Source organism: Triticum aestivum, chromosome 6A (genome assembly GCF_018294505.1).
Source record: "Triticum aestivum cultivar Chinese Spring chromosome 6A, IWGSC CS RefSeq v2.1, whole genome shotgun sequence".
Classification (NCBI taxonomy): Eukaryota; Viridiplantae; Streptophyta; class Magnoliopsida; order Poales; family Poaceae; genus Triticum; species Triticum aestivum.
Genome location: NC_057809.1, coordinates 498,902,510 through 498,917,168, shown reverse-complemented (window position 1 = coordinate 498,917,168; position 14,659 = coordinate 498,902,510).

Below are 14,659 nucleotides of genomic sequence, written 5' to 3'. Positions count from 1 at the left end.
TTCAACCCAGAAATCCAGTCATGTTGGCTATTCAAGATTTGAATAATATAATCCGGTATGAAAACCTCAATCATTCAATATCATCATGAAAATCCAGCCAGTTTTGGCTATTAAAGATTTGAATACCTCATCGGTTGACAAGTAAATCCGGAGTTTAAATACCTGGTGGCTCTTGGCCGATGACGACTTAATGTGCATTCATTGTAAGCCGGAATTTTTGTAACCCGGCAGTTTATAGCCTTTGAGAAAATCCAGAACGGATAATCATTTTGAAGCATCAATTTTAATGATGAGCTTGGACTTAAACATTCATATAAGTCATAGTTCTGCAAATCCTGCACAAAGTTTAAACAACATATACCCTGGCGACTTAATGTCAAAAGCCAGGGCGGGTAACCACCCAAATATAGTCTTATCCTGCACACAAGTAGATCACAAGATCCCTATGATCCTTTGAATGATACCGCCGGTTTATATGACCCGGACAGTGAGGGTGAGAACCCAATTCTGTAAAAGCCGGCACATATGATATTTGTGACAACTCAAATACTTGTGATTACAAAAACTGTATAAGAAATAGATAAATTTTTTGAGGCTTCTGATTCGAATACGATCAGTAAACCGTTCCAAAGGGGTTAAGCTAAGATTCGAATACGATCATATAGCCCCTAGTTGAAGGAAATATGCCCTAGAGGCAATAATAAAGTTATTATTTATTTCCTTATATCATGATAAATGTTTATTATTCATGCTAGAATTGTATTAACCGGAAACATAATACATGTGTGAATACATAGACAAACAGAGTGTCACTAGTATGCCTCTACTTGACTAGCTCGTTAATCAAAGATGGTTATGTTTCCTAACCATGAACAAAGAGTTGTTATTTGATTAACAAGGTCACATCATTAGTTGAATGATCTGATTGACATGACCCATTCCATTAGCTTAGCACCCGATCGTTTAGTATGTTGCTATTGCTTTCTTCATGACTTATACATGTTCCTATGACTATGAGATTATGCAACTTCCGTTTATCGGAGGAACACTTTATGTGCTACCAAACGTCACAACGTAAATGGGTGGTTATAAAGGAGCTCTACAGGTGTCTCCAAAGGTAGATGTTGGGTTGGCGTATTTCGAGATTAGGATTTGTCACTCCGATTGTCGGAGAGGTATCTCTAGGGCCCTCTCGGTAATGCACATCACATAAGCCTTGCAAGCATTACAACTAATATGTTAGTTGTGAGATGATGTATTACGGAACGAGTAAAGAGACTTGCCGGTAACGAGATTGAACTAGGTATTGGATACCATCGATCGAATCTCGGGCAAGTAACATACCGATGACAAAGGGAACAACGTATGTTGTTATGCGGTCTGACCGATAAATATCTTCGTAGAATATGTAGGAGCCAATATGGGCATCCAGGTCCCGCTATTGGTTATTGACCGGAGACGTGTCTCGGTCATGTCTACATTGTTCTCGAACCGTAGGGTCCGCACGCTTAACGTTACGATGACAGTTATTATGAGTTTATGCATTTTGATGTACCGAAGGTTGTTCGGAGTCCCGGATGTGATCACGGACATGACGAGGAGTCTCAAAATGGTCGAGACATAAAGATTGATATATTGGAAGCCTATATTTGGATATCGAAAGTGTTCCGGGTGAAATCGGGATTTTACCGGAGTACCGGGAGGTTACCGGAACCCCCCGGGAGCCATATGTGCCTTCATGGGCCTTAAGTGGAAAGGAGAAAGGGGCAGCCCAAGGTGGCCGCGCGCCTCCCCCCTCCCCTAGTCCTATTAGGACTAGGAGAGGTGGCCGGCCCCCCTCTCTCTCTTTCCCCCCTTGAGGATTCCTATTCCAACTAGGATTGGGGGGGGGGGGGAATCCTACTCCCAGAGGGAGTAGGACTCCTCCTGGCGCCCCAAGGCTGGCCGCACCTCTCCCCCCTTGCCCCTTTATATACAGGGGCAGGGGGGCACCTCTAGACACACAATTGATCCCCGTGATCGTTCCATAGCCGTGTGCGGTGCCCCCTGCGACCATATTCCACCTCGATCATATTATAGCGGTGCTTAGGCGAAGCCCTGCGACGGTAGAACATCAAGATCGTCACCACGCTGTCGTGCTGACGGAACTCTTCCCCGATGCTTTGCTGGATCGGAGCCCGGGGATCGTCATCGAGCTGTACGTGTGCTAAGAACTCGGAGGTGCCGGAGTAACGGTGCTTGGATCGGTCGGATCGGGAAAACGTACGACTACTTCCTCTACGTTGTGTGATCGCTTCCGCAGTCGGTCTGCGTTGGTACGTAGACAACACTCTCCCCTCTCGTTGCTGTGCATCATCATGATCTTGCGTGTGCGTAGGATTTTTTTTTTGAAATTACTACGTTCCCCAACAGTGGCATCCGAGCCTAGGTTTTATGGTTTGATGTTATTTGCACGAGTAGAACACAAGTGAGTTGTGGGCAATATAAGTCATACTGCCTACCAGCATGTCATACTTTGGTTCGGCGGTTTTGTTGGACGAGACGACCCGGACCAACATTACGCGTACGCTTATGCGAGATCGGTTCCCCCGACGTGCTTTGCACACAGGTGGCTTGCGGGCGATTGTCTCTCCAACTTTAGTTGAACCAAGTGTGGCTACGCCCGGTCCTTGCGAAGGTTAAAACAGAGTCTATTTGACAAACTATCATTGTGGTTTTGATGCGTAGGTGAGATTGGTTCTTGCTTAAGCCCGTAGCAGCCACATAAAACTTGCAACAACAAAGTAGAGGACGTCTAATGTAACGCCCCGAGACCGATGTGCCAGGTGTCGTTCAGTTATTCGTTGTTGTTGTCTTGTCATTGGCTTGCGTGTTGCATTTCATCATGTCATCATGTGCATTGCATCATCATGTTTTCAAAACTTGCATCCGTCCGGGTTCCCCCGTTCCTTCCGTTGTCCGTTCTGAGCCCAGACACACTTGCACGCGCCCGCGGCATGTCCGAAATAGTATTTTATAAGTGGCCGGAAAATGTTCTCGGAATGGGATGAGAGTTGACGTGCGGTCTTATTATAGTGTAGGTAGACCGCCTGCCAAGTTTCATCGCGTTCGGAGTTCGTTTGATAGCCCAACCGTTAAACTATAGCGGCATTATAGCCGGTCTAACGTCGGACGTTTTCGGTCTCCGGAAACAGTCGCCGGGCCTCCCTCTCTTCTCTTCTCTCAGCCCGAGACCGTCCGCACAACTCACTACCTCTCACCACCAGGCCCTACCTAACCTCTCTCGTATGCCCGCGGACCTCCTCGCGCGCGCGTCCGAAAGTTGTCCCGGACCCGACTCGGACAGTCGTTACCGCTATGTCCGGATCATCTCCAAACATCTACAAAACGTCTCCGTTTTGTTAATTGGACTTCCTACCCTATTTTTTTCTCGACCGCTCGATTTATTTGGAGGGACGGTTTAGCCCCTAAATGTCTTCCTTTTCCTTTTTATATATATACTCCTAGTGCTCTTTGGACAAAACCCTAAAACCGAGGGCCCTTGTCCCATCCTCCCAGCCGCCGCCGCCAGTCCTCTTTCACCTCGGGATCCATCCCGATCCATCTGCCCAATCCTCTCGCGCAGTCATTTCCAGCCAACCAATCCCACCGAGGCCCTGGATCCAGCTGTCCCGCAGCGACCACGAGCCAGCCTCGCCGGAGCCCGGCAGGAGCACGAGCTCCCTCGTCCTCGTCCCCGTGCCGCAAGCAGCAGCAGATCCAGCGCAGCTGTGCCCGGACGTCTCTGGCAAAGCTCCAGGCCGGCCCCCTCACCTCCATCCCCGTGCTCACCCGACGCCCGAGCGAGGAGCTCCCCTTGGCCCTCCTCGATCTGCGAGCCACGCCTGCATCCCGTCGGTGCAGCGACGCCGTGCCCGAGCCTCCCGTCGCCAAGGGGCACGAGCTCCTTTGCCTCGCTGCCACGCCAACCCGAGTGGCAGCCCAGCCGGTCATCTCCGCCGCTGCCGAGCCTCAAGACAGCTCCGCCGCCCTCCTCTTCATATCCCTGCCTCTCCCTTACCTCTCTCCTCTCCCCTGCTCCTCGCCGCCACCGCCATGGAGTTCGTCGTTGGCTCCCTGCTGCCGCCCTGCTCCGACGATGGATCCGGCGGGATCCGGCCCCCACCGCCCGGATCCTTCCATCTCCGATGGGATCCGCCTCCCTCCTTCGCCGGAGACACGCCAAGCCATCGCCGTCGTCCCGATCCGCGCGGAGGAGCGCCACCGAACACCTGCCTCTGCCTGCGTCCTCTGCTTCTTCCAGGATGAGGCGCCCGCTCGCCCGCTCATCCTCGAGCGTTGACCGTGCCCCCTTCTCCTTCTCGTTCGATCGAGTCAAGACCCAAGCCCAGCCGCGCCAGGCTCCAGCTGGCCCGCGTCCGACCTCCCCAACCGGCCTCGCCTCGGCCTCCGTCCTCTTCATTTTGGGCCGCGCCTCCAAGGCCCAGGGTGAGCCGACCCCAGCGCCCCTCCTCTATCTTTTTTCCTTCGCTGTTGGGCTTCCTCAGATTCGGCCCGTGAAGTATTTTTTTTCAGCGCCTGCGATTTTTCCTATTATTCCTGAGACTGCCAGTTTTACAGATTAGTCCCCTTGTTCATGCATTTAATAACTCAAGAACCGTGCATCGGATTAAAATGTTTTATATATGAAACTTGCTCAGAATTTTGTGTAGATTAATAATATCCAACTTTCATCTATGTTTAAATGTTAAAAATGTTGTTTGCATTAATTTGCTCCTATGCCATGCTAAAATGCTTTATTTCATAACTAAATAACCGTAACTCCAATTTTAATAAACTTTATATGTAAATGGGGTAGAAATTTGCCTAGTTTATCATGGTGACCTTTATTTGCATATTAAACAACTCTAAAATTGTGTTTAGGGCAGAACAGGACCTAATCTAAAATATGCATATGGGGAGTTTCCGGAATTGTTGTTCGTTGCTTCCGGCCTCATTTAAACTTGACTAGATAGGTAGTTTTACTTTGCTTCACCCTCTTGCCATGTTAACCAACATTTAATATTGTTGAGTACATAAACGAGATCAAACTAAATAACTTGTTGTGGTGTTTCGTCAATATGCAACTCGTTGCATATTGATCTCCACTTAATTTGTAGGAACTGCTTGTGCACTTTGCCATGCCATGCTTCATTAAACCGGACATGCATCATACTCGTTTGTGCATCATGCCATGTTGATGTGTTGGTTATTTACTATGTTGTGTGCTCCTTTTCCGGTGATTGCTTCTTCGGGTTGGTTCCGATAACGTCGCGTTTGTGAGGATCCGTTCGACTACGTCCGTTTGTCTTCTTCATGGACTCTTTCTTCTTCCTTGCGGGATTTCAGGCAAGATGATCATACCCTCGAAATCACTACTATCTTTGCTATGCTAGTTTGCTCGCTCTTTTGCCATGCCAATGCTACGATGCCTACCATTTGCTTGTCAGCCTCCCAAATTGCCATGTCAAACCTCTAACCCACCATGTCCTAGCAAACCGTTGATTGGCTATGTTACCGCTTTGCTCAGCCCCTCTTATAGCGTTGTTAGTTGCAGGTGAAGATTGAAGTTTGTTCCTTGTTGGAACATGGAGATGTTGTTCCTTGTTGGAACATGTTTACTTGTTGGGATATCACAATATATCTTACTTAATTAATGCATCTATATACTTGGTAAAGGGTGGAAGGCTCGGCCTTATGCCTGGTGTTTTGTTCCACTCTTGCCGCCCTAGTTTCCGTCATATCGGTGTTATGTTCCCGGATTTTGCGTCCCTTACGCGGTTGGGCTATAATGGGAACCCCTTGACAGTTCGCCTTAAGTAAAGCTCTTCCAGCAATGCCCAACATTGGTTTTACCATTCGCCACCTAGCCTCTTTTTCCCTTGGGTTCGCGGACTCAAGGGTCATCATTATTTTAACCCCCCCCCCCGGGCCAGTGCTCCTCTGAGTGTTGGTCCAACTGTCAGCTACCGGTGACCACCAGGGGCAACTCTGGGTTGGCCTACCCGTACCTAAGACAATCTGAGTGTGCCCTGAGAAAGAGATATGTGCAGCTCCTATCGGGATTTGTCGGCACATTCGGGCGGTGTTGCTGGTTTAGTTTTACCCTGTCGAAATGTCTTGTTGTACCGGGATACCGAGTCTGATCGGAGTGTCTCGGGTGGAGGTCTATTCCTTCGTTGACCGTGAGAGCTTGTGATGGGCTAAGTTGGGACACCCCTGCAGGGTATTGAACTTTCGAAAGCCGTGCCCGCGGTTATGGGCAGATGGGAATTTGTTAACGTCCGGTTGTAGAAAACCCGAAGTTGACCTTAATTAAAATACATCAACCGTGTGTGTAACCGTGATGGTCTCTTTCCGGCGGAGTCCGGGAAGTGAACACGGTGTTGGAGTTATGCTTGACGTAGGTTGCTATAGGATCACTTCTTGATCATACTTTTATCGACCGTGCTTTGCCTTCTCTTCTCGCTCTCATTTGCGTATGTTAGCCACCATATATGCTAGTCGCTTGCTGCAGCTCCACCTCATTACTCCATCCTTCCTATAAGCTTAAATAGTCTTGATCTCGCGGGTGCGAGATTGCTGAGTCCCCGTGGCTCACAGATACTTCCAAAACCAGTTTGCAGGTGCCTATGATTCCGTGCAGATGACGCAACCAAGCTCAGGAGGAGCTCGATGAAGATCTTGCCCTTTGTGTTGTTTCGTTCTAGTTGATCAGTAGTGGAGCCCAGTTGGGGTCGATCGGGGACCTTTGTCGCATTTGGGGTTCTTCTTTTATTTTGGTTCCGTAGTCGGACCTTGATTGTATCTGGATGATGTAATGCTTTATTCATGTAATTGTGTGAAGTGGCGATTGTAAGCCAACTATGTATCTCTTTCCCTTATGTATTACATGGGTTGTGTGAAGATTACCTCACTTGCGACATTGCTTTCAATGCGGTTATGCCTCTAAGTCGTGCTTCGACACGTGGGAGATATAGCCGCATCGAGGGCGTTACAAGTTGGTAATCAGAGCCTTCCCCGACCTTAGGAGCCCCATTGCTTGATCGTTTTTAGCGGCCGAGTTGTGTCTAGAAAAAAAAATGTTTTGAGTCATTTAGGAATTATATATCGGAGAGTTTAGGAATTCTTTTTACTCCCCAGTCTCTTCATCGCTCTGGTAAGGCATCCTGACGTAGAGTTTTGACTCTTCTCTTCTCAAATTTCACTAAAAATTTTTAGGATCACGCGGGTATCTTGGAATCGTTCCGATGGTTTTATGATGAGAACATTGTCTTGGTGCCTCCTGTCAGGGGTTTAGTGGAAGTGTCCCGGGGAGTTGAGCTCTGAGGTGTTGTCATCATAATTTTATCGTTGCAGTTCTGGAATACCTGAGTTTAGTACGCCGACATCGAAAATCTCTTTTATGCAGTTCGTTGGTGAGATAACCCCGATAACCCAGTACTGAGGGTGAGTACGGGAGTATCGCCATAACTTGTATAACGGATGCTTTTCGAAGGTTGAGGTAGATGATTTCCGAAGGTTTCTTGGTTATGTGTTGAAGGATGGATACAGCTGGATGTAGGATTTGCTAGTTTGGGTGAGATATTATGCTTCCCCTGTATCCCCAACACCTGATTGCATAACCGGAAAATTTCGGGAGTTTCATAGGTGGGAATTCAAGTAGCTCTTAGGATATCTTTTCGACAGATGTATGATATGAAATTGGGGTTCGACGTCTAGTGGTCCGCCTATTCACGGTCGTTTTTACAGTGGTCTCGTTGTGTCTTAAAGAGTCCTTGGCTATGCCGACTCGGGGACGCTTCGTATGTCATGTGCACTGCCTTGTACATGATGGTGCTGTACGATCGAGCCCGTGTAGGCCCCACCACGAAAACTTCGGACGGAATCTCTATCATATGTTTGTTCCGGCTTATTCTGCAAGCCAGTCCTTTGTTTTTGTTTTGAGTTGTGGTATTCGAGTTGCTTCAATGTCAAGTGTTGATTCCATACCTTTCCGAAATGGTGTTCTCATACTTCTATGTGAATACTAATCCTTCTCGATCATCGAGATTGTCATGTCAATCCTTTCAACCGGTGTGTTCTCTTCAAGTGGATCCGATCATTTCAACATTCGCAAGATCACCTCTCAGTTCTTCTCAACGGTGTTTGTTTCATCCGTCCCAAGTTGTTTTTGTTTTTCCCGCCCTCCCACCCCTTTTTCATCAAGGACTCATTTATTTTAATCAAGTATCCATTTATTCATGTGAAGTCACTTCACTGTTTTCGATCAATGTTCTGATCTGGTGATCCCTCGTGAAGATGCTCACGAGCTTCAAGTTCATCATCCTTCATTATTGTTTCTTCTCCGGTGGTGTTAATTTCAAGCTTTCGGTGTTGATCATATTTTTTTTCCTCGTGTCAAATGCTTGTTGATACCGGTGCACCTCTTAATCTTTCACTTCTCGCTTTTCATTTGTTCTGGAGTGCTCAAGATGTCTCGAAGATTCGTGTTTCCACTCTGCATTTGTTCAAGCTCTTTCGAGATTGCTATCTCATTCAAGTCATTTAATTCAACCGGTGCAACATCTCTTTTAAATCTTTTCAACGGTGTTCTTTTGAGTGGGCCCTAACCCACAGGTCTTTTCCCAGGATCTTACCTGACTCTTCTAATTATCACGAGCGATTCTCAAATTCTTTTCGAAGTTTGATGTAAGAATGAATTATCATCAGTCATATGTCCTTCCCCAAGATCTTTCAAATTCTTTTCATCGTTGGTTCAACCTTTCTAATTTTCATCCCGGAGTGCCTCAACAATTTTGGTGGTTCTCGTCATCATTCTCAACATGTGCAGACCGAAGAGGGATTTCTCCTTAATCTTGCTCTTTTCTCTTCAAGATTCGTGATTCTAGCTTGTTGCCATCCTCTTATAACTGTTTTCGTTTGTGAGAATCTTTTTCACCCATCTGGAGTAATTCAAGAGTCTTCTCAGTTTGATTATCCGGAGCCCATCATCGAAGATTTATTCATTCTCAGTTTGCAGTTATCATTCTCCGATCTTACCGGTGCCTTGTTCAAGTGATCTTTAATCGGCTCGTGCTCTCTTCGTTCTCATGTATCTAAATACCCTAAAGTATCTTCATTCATTTTGCAATTCTTCCCGGTGATTTGTGCATTTGCTACGTTCAATTTCAATTCTTACGGTGGTTCGTTCAAGAGTTCTCTTTCTTTGTTATCATATCAATTCATTCGTTCTTTCCAAATCCTACCGGTGGTTCGTTGAAGACCTTCTCAAGTTTACGCCATATCTCTCTTAATCCTTTCTACAAGAATAAGTGGTATGCCAAATCCGTTGCTTGTCATCAATTTAAATTGGTGAAGGATACGCATAACATAATTCTTATTCTGGTTTCATCCAAGTGATTAATCCTTTCCTTCAGAGTTTGTCCAGGAGGAATAAATTCTTGGCTGCTTGTTGTTCATCTTTCTTCCGGAGTTCTAAGTTTTCCGCATTATCTCGTCGCGAAGCTCCATCTAAATCATCGCAAGGCTTCACCTTGTGTTTTCAACTTCTCTTTCTTTTTATCATCCTTTTATTACCGGAGTTCTTCATGGAGGCTCTACATGATGGTTCATCAAGGATTTATATTTCTTCTTGAAGTGTTCATCGAGATTCTTTTCTAAGAAACTCAAGCATTCTTCATCTTGCTATCCGGAGTGCAATTTCTTTCTACCGTATCTTTGGAGGTGGTATTATGTCCTTCTTGATAATTCCCCTTCGTTGCTTCGTGAGTCACAAGTTATCGAGAATGAGATATTTTAAATCCATCAATCTCTTCTTTGGAGTTATCTTGAGTTATATTTCACCTAAAGCCTTCCCTAAGGATTGTTGCCATTTATGGTGCTTGTAAATGATCCAAGTACTTCATTTATCCTCCCGGTGAAATAAGTTTCTCGTCTCCTCGTTCATATCAATCCAATTCTTCTTCCCGTGAGTGGCAGGTTGACATCTCATAATTTGAGATGTATTTCATAAGACCATATCAAGATTATTCTTTTCGTTGTTGGTTTTCAACAAATCCATTCTAGCATTTGTTGTATCTGTGATCTCTCAAGATCTTGTTTCCCTTCGTTCCGGAGTCATTGCGATGTTGCTCTTTTCAACCCATCATCTCGTTTGTCAAAGATCATGTTCTTTTCGTGCTTATCCATTTAACCAGAGTGTCGTGTCCTCTGCTCAAGTTCTTTTCATCTTATCTAGTCTTGTATCAATTTTCAACCGGAGTGCTGTTCGAATTTGGTATTCCTTGATCCCCTTCCTTAACCGGCGCGTTTTCAATATATATCTTCCCTTCAACCTCAAGGTTTTGCAATGCTCTTTGTCCCTAGTTTCTAACGGAGTGTTTTCGACTTTGTTCTCCTTCGTTCTATTCTTTTCTCGAATTAGTTCAACCTCGCAAGGTTCTTTGGTTTCACTCGTTCGTTAAAGGAGCAACTTAGTTTTACCTCTCCTCTCTTTCTCTTCCGTTGTCCCTCCGGTGCCATTCTAGATCTCGGGACGAGATCCTCTCGTAGTGGTGGAGTGTTGTAACGCCCCGAGACCGATGTGCCAGGTGTCGTTCAGTTATTCGTTGTTGTTGTCTTGTCATTGGCTTGCGTGTTGCATTTCATCATGTCATCATGTGCATTGCATCATCATGTTTTCAAAACTTGCATCCGTCCGGGTTCCCCCGTTCCTTCCGTTGTCCGTTCTGAGCCCAGACACACTTGCACGCGCCCGCGGCATGTCCGAAATAGTATTTTATAAGTGGCCGGAAAATGTTCTCGGAATGGGATGAGAGTTGACGTGCGGTCTTATTATAGTGTAGGTAGACCGCCTGCCAAGTTTCATCGCGTTCGGAGTTCGTTTGATAGCCCAACCGTTAAACTATAGCGGCATTATAGCCGGTCTAACGTCGGACGTTTTCGGTCTCCGGAAACAGTCGCCGGGCCTCCCTCTCTTCTCTTCTCTCAGCCCGAGACCGTCTGCACAACTCACTACCTCTCACCACCAGGCCCTACCTAACCTCTCTCGTAAGCCCGCGGACCTCCTCGCGCGCGCGTCCGAAAGTTGTCCCGGACCCGACTCGGACAGTCGTTACCGCTATGTCCGGATCATCTCCAAACATCTACAAAACGTCTCCGTTTTGTTAATTGGACTTCCTACCCTATTTTTTTTTCTCGACCGCTCGATTTATTTGGAGGGACGGTTTAGCCCCTAAATGTCTTCCTTTTCCTTTTTATATATATACTCCTAGTGCTCTTTGGACAAAACCCTAAAACCGAGGGCCCTTGTCCCATCCTCCCAGCCGCCGCCGCCAGTCCTCTTTCACCTCGGGATCCATCCCGATCCATCTGCCCAATCCTCTCGCGCAGTCATTTCCAGCCAACCAATCCCACCGAGGCCCTGGATCCAGCTGTCCCGCAGCGACCACGAGCCAGCCTCGCCGGAGCCCGGCAGGAGCACGAGCTCCCTCGTCCTCGTCCCCGTGCCGCAAGCAGCAGCAGATCCAGCGCAGCTGTGCCCGGACGTCTCTGGCAAAGCTCCAGGCCGGCCCCCTCACCTCCATCCCCGTGCTCACCCGACGCCCGAGCGAGGAGCTCCCCTTGGCCCTCCTCGATCTGCGAGCCACGCCTGCATCCCGTCGGTGCAGCGACGCCGTGCCCGAGCCTCCCGTCGCCAAGGGGCACGAGCTCCTTTGCCTCGCTGCCACGCCAACCCGAGTGGCAGCCCAGCCGGTCATCTCCGCCGCTGCCGAGCCTCAGGACAGCTCCGCCGCCCTCCTCTTCATATCCCTGCCTCTCCCTTACCTCTCTCCTCTCCCCTGCAGTGCTCCTCGCCGCCACCGCCATGGAGTTCGTCGTTGGCTCCCTGCTGCCGCCCTGCTCCGACGATGGATCCGGCGGGATCCGGCCCCCACCGCCCGGATCCTTCCATCTCCGATGGGATCCGCCTCCCTCCTTCGCCGGAGACACGCCAAGCCATCGCCGTCGTCCCGATCCGCGCGGAGGAGCGCCGCCGAACACCTGCCTCTGCCTGCGTCCTCTGCTTCTTCCAGGATGAGGCGCCCGCTCGCCCGCTCGTCCTCGAGCGTTGACCGTGCCCCCTTCTCCTTCTCGTTCGATCGAGTCAAGACCCAAGCCCAGCCGCGCCAGGCTCCAGCTGGCCCGCGTCCGACCTCCCCAACCGGCCTCGCCTCGGCCTCCGTCCTCTTCATTTTGGGCCGCGCCTCCAAAGCCCAGGGGTGAGCCGAACCCCAGCGCCCCCTCCTCTATCTTTTTTTCCTTCGCTGTTGGGCTTCCTCAGATTCGGCCCGTGAAGTATTTTTTTTCAGCGCCTGCGATTTTTTCCTATTATTCCTGAGACTGCCAATTTTACAGTTTAGTCCCCCTTGTTCATGCATTTAATAACTCAAGAACCGTGCATCGGATTAAAATGTTTTATATATGAAACTTGCTCAGAATTTTGTGTAGATTAATAATATCCAACTTTCATCTATATTTTAAATGTTTAAAATGTAGTTTGCATTAATTTGCTCCTATGCCATGCTAAAATGCTTTATTTCATAACTAAATAACCGTAGCTCCGAATTAAATAAACTTTATATGTAAATGGGGTAGAATTTTGCCTAGTTTATCATGGTGACCTTTATTTGCATATTAAACAACTCTAAAATTGTGTTTAGGGCAGAACAGGACCTAATCTAAAATATGCATATGGGGAGTTTCCGGAATTGTTGTTCATTGCTTCCGGCCTCATTTAAACTTGACTAGATAGGTAGTTTTACTTTGCTTCACCCTCTTGCCATGTTAACCAACATTTAATATTGTTGAGTACATAAACGAGATCAAACTAAATAACTTGTTGTGGTGTTTCGTCAATATGCAACTCGTTGCATATTGATCTCCACTTAATTTGTAGAACTGCTTGTGCACTTTGCCATGCCATGCTTCATTAAACCGGACATGCATCATACTCGTTTGTGCATCATGCCATGTTGATGTGTTGGTTATTTACTATGTTGTGTGCTTCTTTTCCGGTGATTGCTTCTTCGGGTTGGTTCCGATAACGTCGCGTTTGTGAGGATCCGTTCAACTACGTCCGTTTGTCTTCTTCATGGACTCGTTCTTCTTCCTTGCGGGATTTCAGGCAAGATGATCATACCCTCGAAATCACTACTATCTTTGCTATGCTAGTTTGCTCGCTCTTTTGCCATGCCAATGCTACGATGCCTACCATTTGCTTGTCAGCCTCCCAAATTGCCATGTCAAACCTCTAACCCACCATGTCCTAGCAAACCGTTGATTGGCTATGTTACCGCTTTGCTCAGCCCCTCTTATAGCGTTGTTAGTTGCAGGTGAAGATTGAAGTTTGTTCCTTGTTGGAACATGGAGATGTTGTTCCTTGTTGGAACATGTTTACTTGTTGGGATATCACAATATATCTTACTTAATTAATGCATCTATATACTTGGTAAAGGGTGGAAGGCTCGGCCTTATGCCTGGTGTTTTGTTCCACTCTTGCCGCCCTAGTTTCCGTCATATCGGTGTTATGTTCCCGGATTTTGCGTCCCTTACGCGGTTGGGCTATAATGGGAACCCCTTGACAGTTCGCCTTAAGTAAAGCTCTTCCAGCAATGCCCAACATTGGTTTTACCATTTGCCACCTAGCCTTTCTTTTCCCTTGGGGTTCGCGGCTCAAGGGTCATCATTATTTTAACCCCCCCCCCCGGGCCAGTGCTCCTCTGAGTGTTGGTCCAACTGTCAGCTGCCGGTGGCCACCAGGGGCAACTCTGGGTTGGCCTACCCGTACCTAGACAATCTGAGTGTGCCCTGAGAAAGAGATATGTGCAGCTCCTATCGGGATTTGTCGGCACATTCGGGCGGTGTTGCTGGTTTAGTTTTACCCTGTCGAAATGTCTTGTTGTACCGGGATACCGAGTCTGATCGGAGTGTCTCGGGTGGAGGTCTATTCCTTCGTTGACCGTGAGAGCTTGTGATGGGCTAAGTTGGGACACCCCTGCAGGGTATTGAACTTTCGAAAGCCGTGCCCGCGGTTATGGGCAGATGGGAATTTGTTAACGTCCGGTTGTAGAAAACCCGAAGTTGACCTTAATTAAAATACATCAACCGTGTGTGTAACCGTGATGGTCTCTTTCCGGCGGAGTCCGGGAAGTGAACACGGTGTTGGAGTTATGCTTGACGTAGGTTGCTATAGGATCACTTCTTGATCATACTTTATCGACCGTGCTTTGCCTTCTCTTCTCGCTCTCATTTGCGTATGTTAGCCACCATATATGCTAGTCGCTTGCTGCAGCTCCACCTCATTACTCCATCCTTCCTATAAGCTTAAATAGTCTTGATCTCGCGGGTGCGAGATTGCTGAGTCCCCGTGGCTCACAGATACTTCCAAAACCAGTTTGCAGGTGCCGTATGAGTCCGTGCAGATGACGCAACCAAGCTCAGGAGGAGCTCGATGAAGATCTTGCCCTTTGTGTTGTTTCGTTCTAGTTGATCAGTAGTGGAGCCCAGTTGGGGTCGATCGGGGACCTTTGTCGCATTTGGGGTTCTTCTTTTATTTTGGTTCCGTAGTCGGACCTTG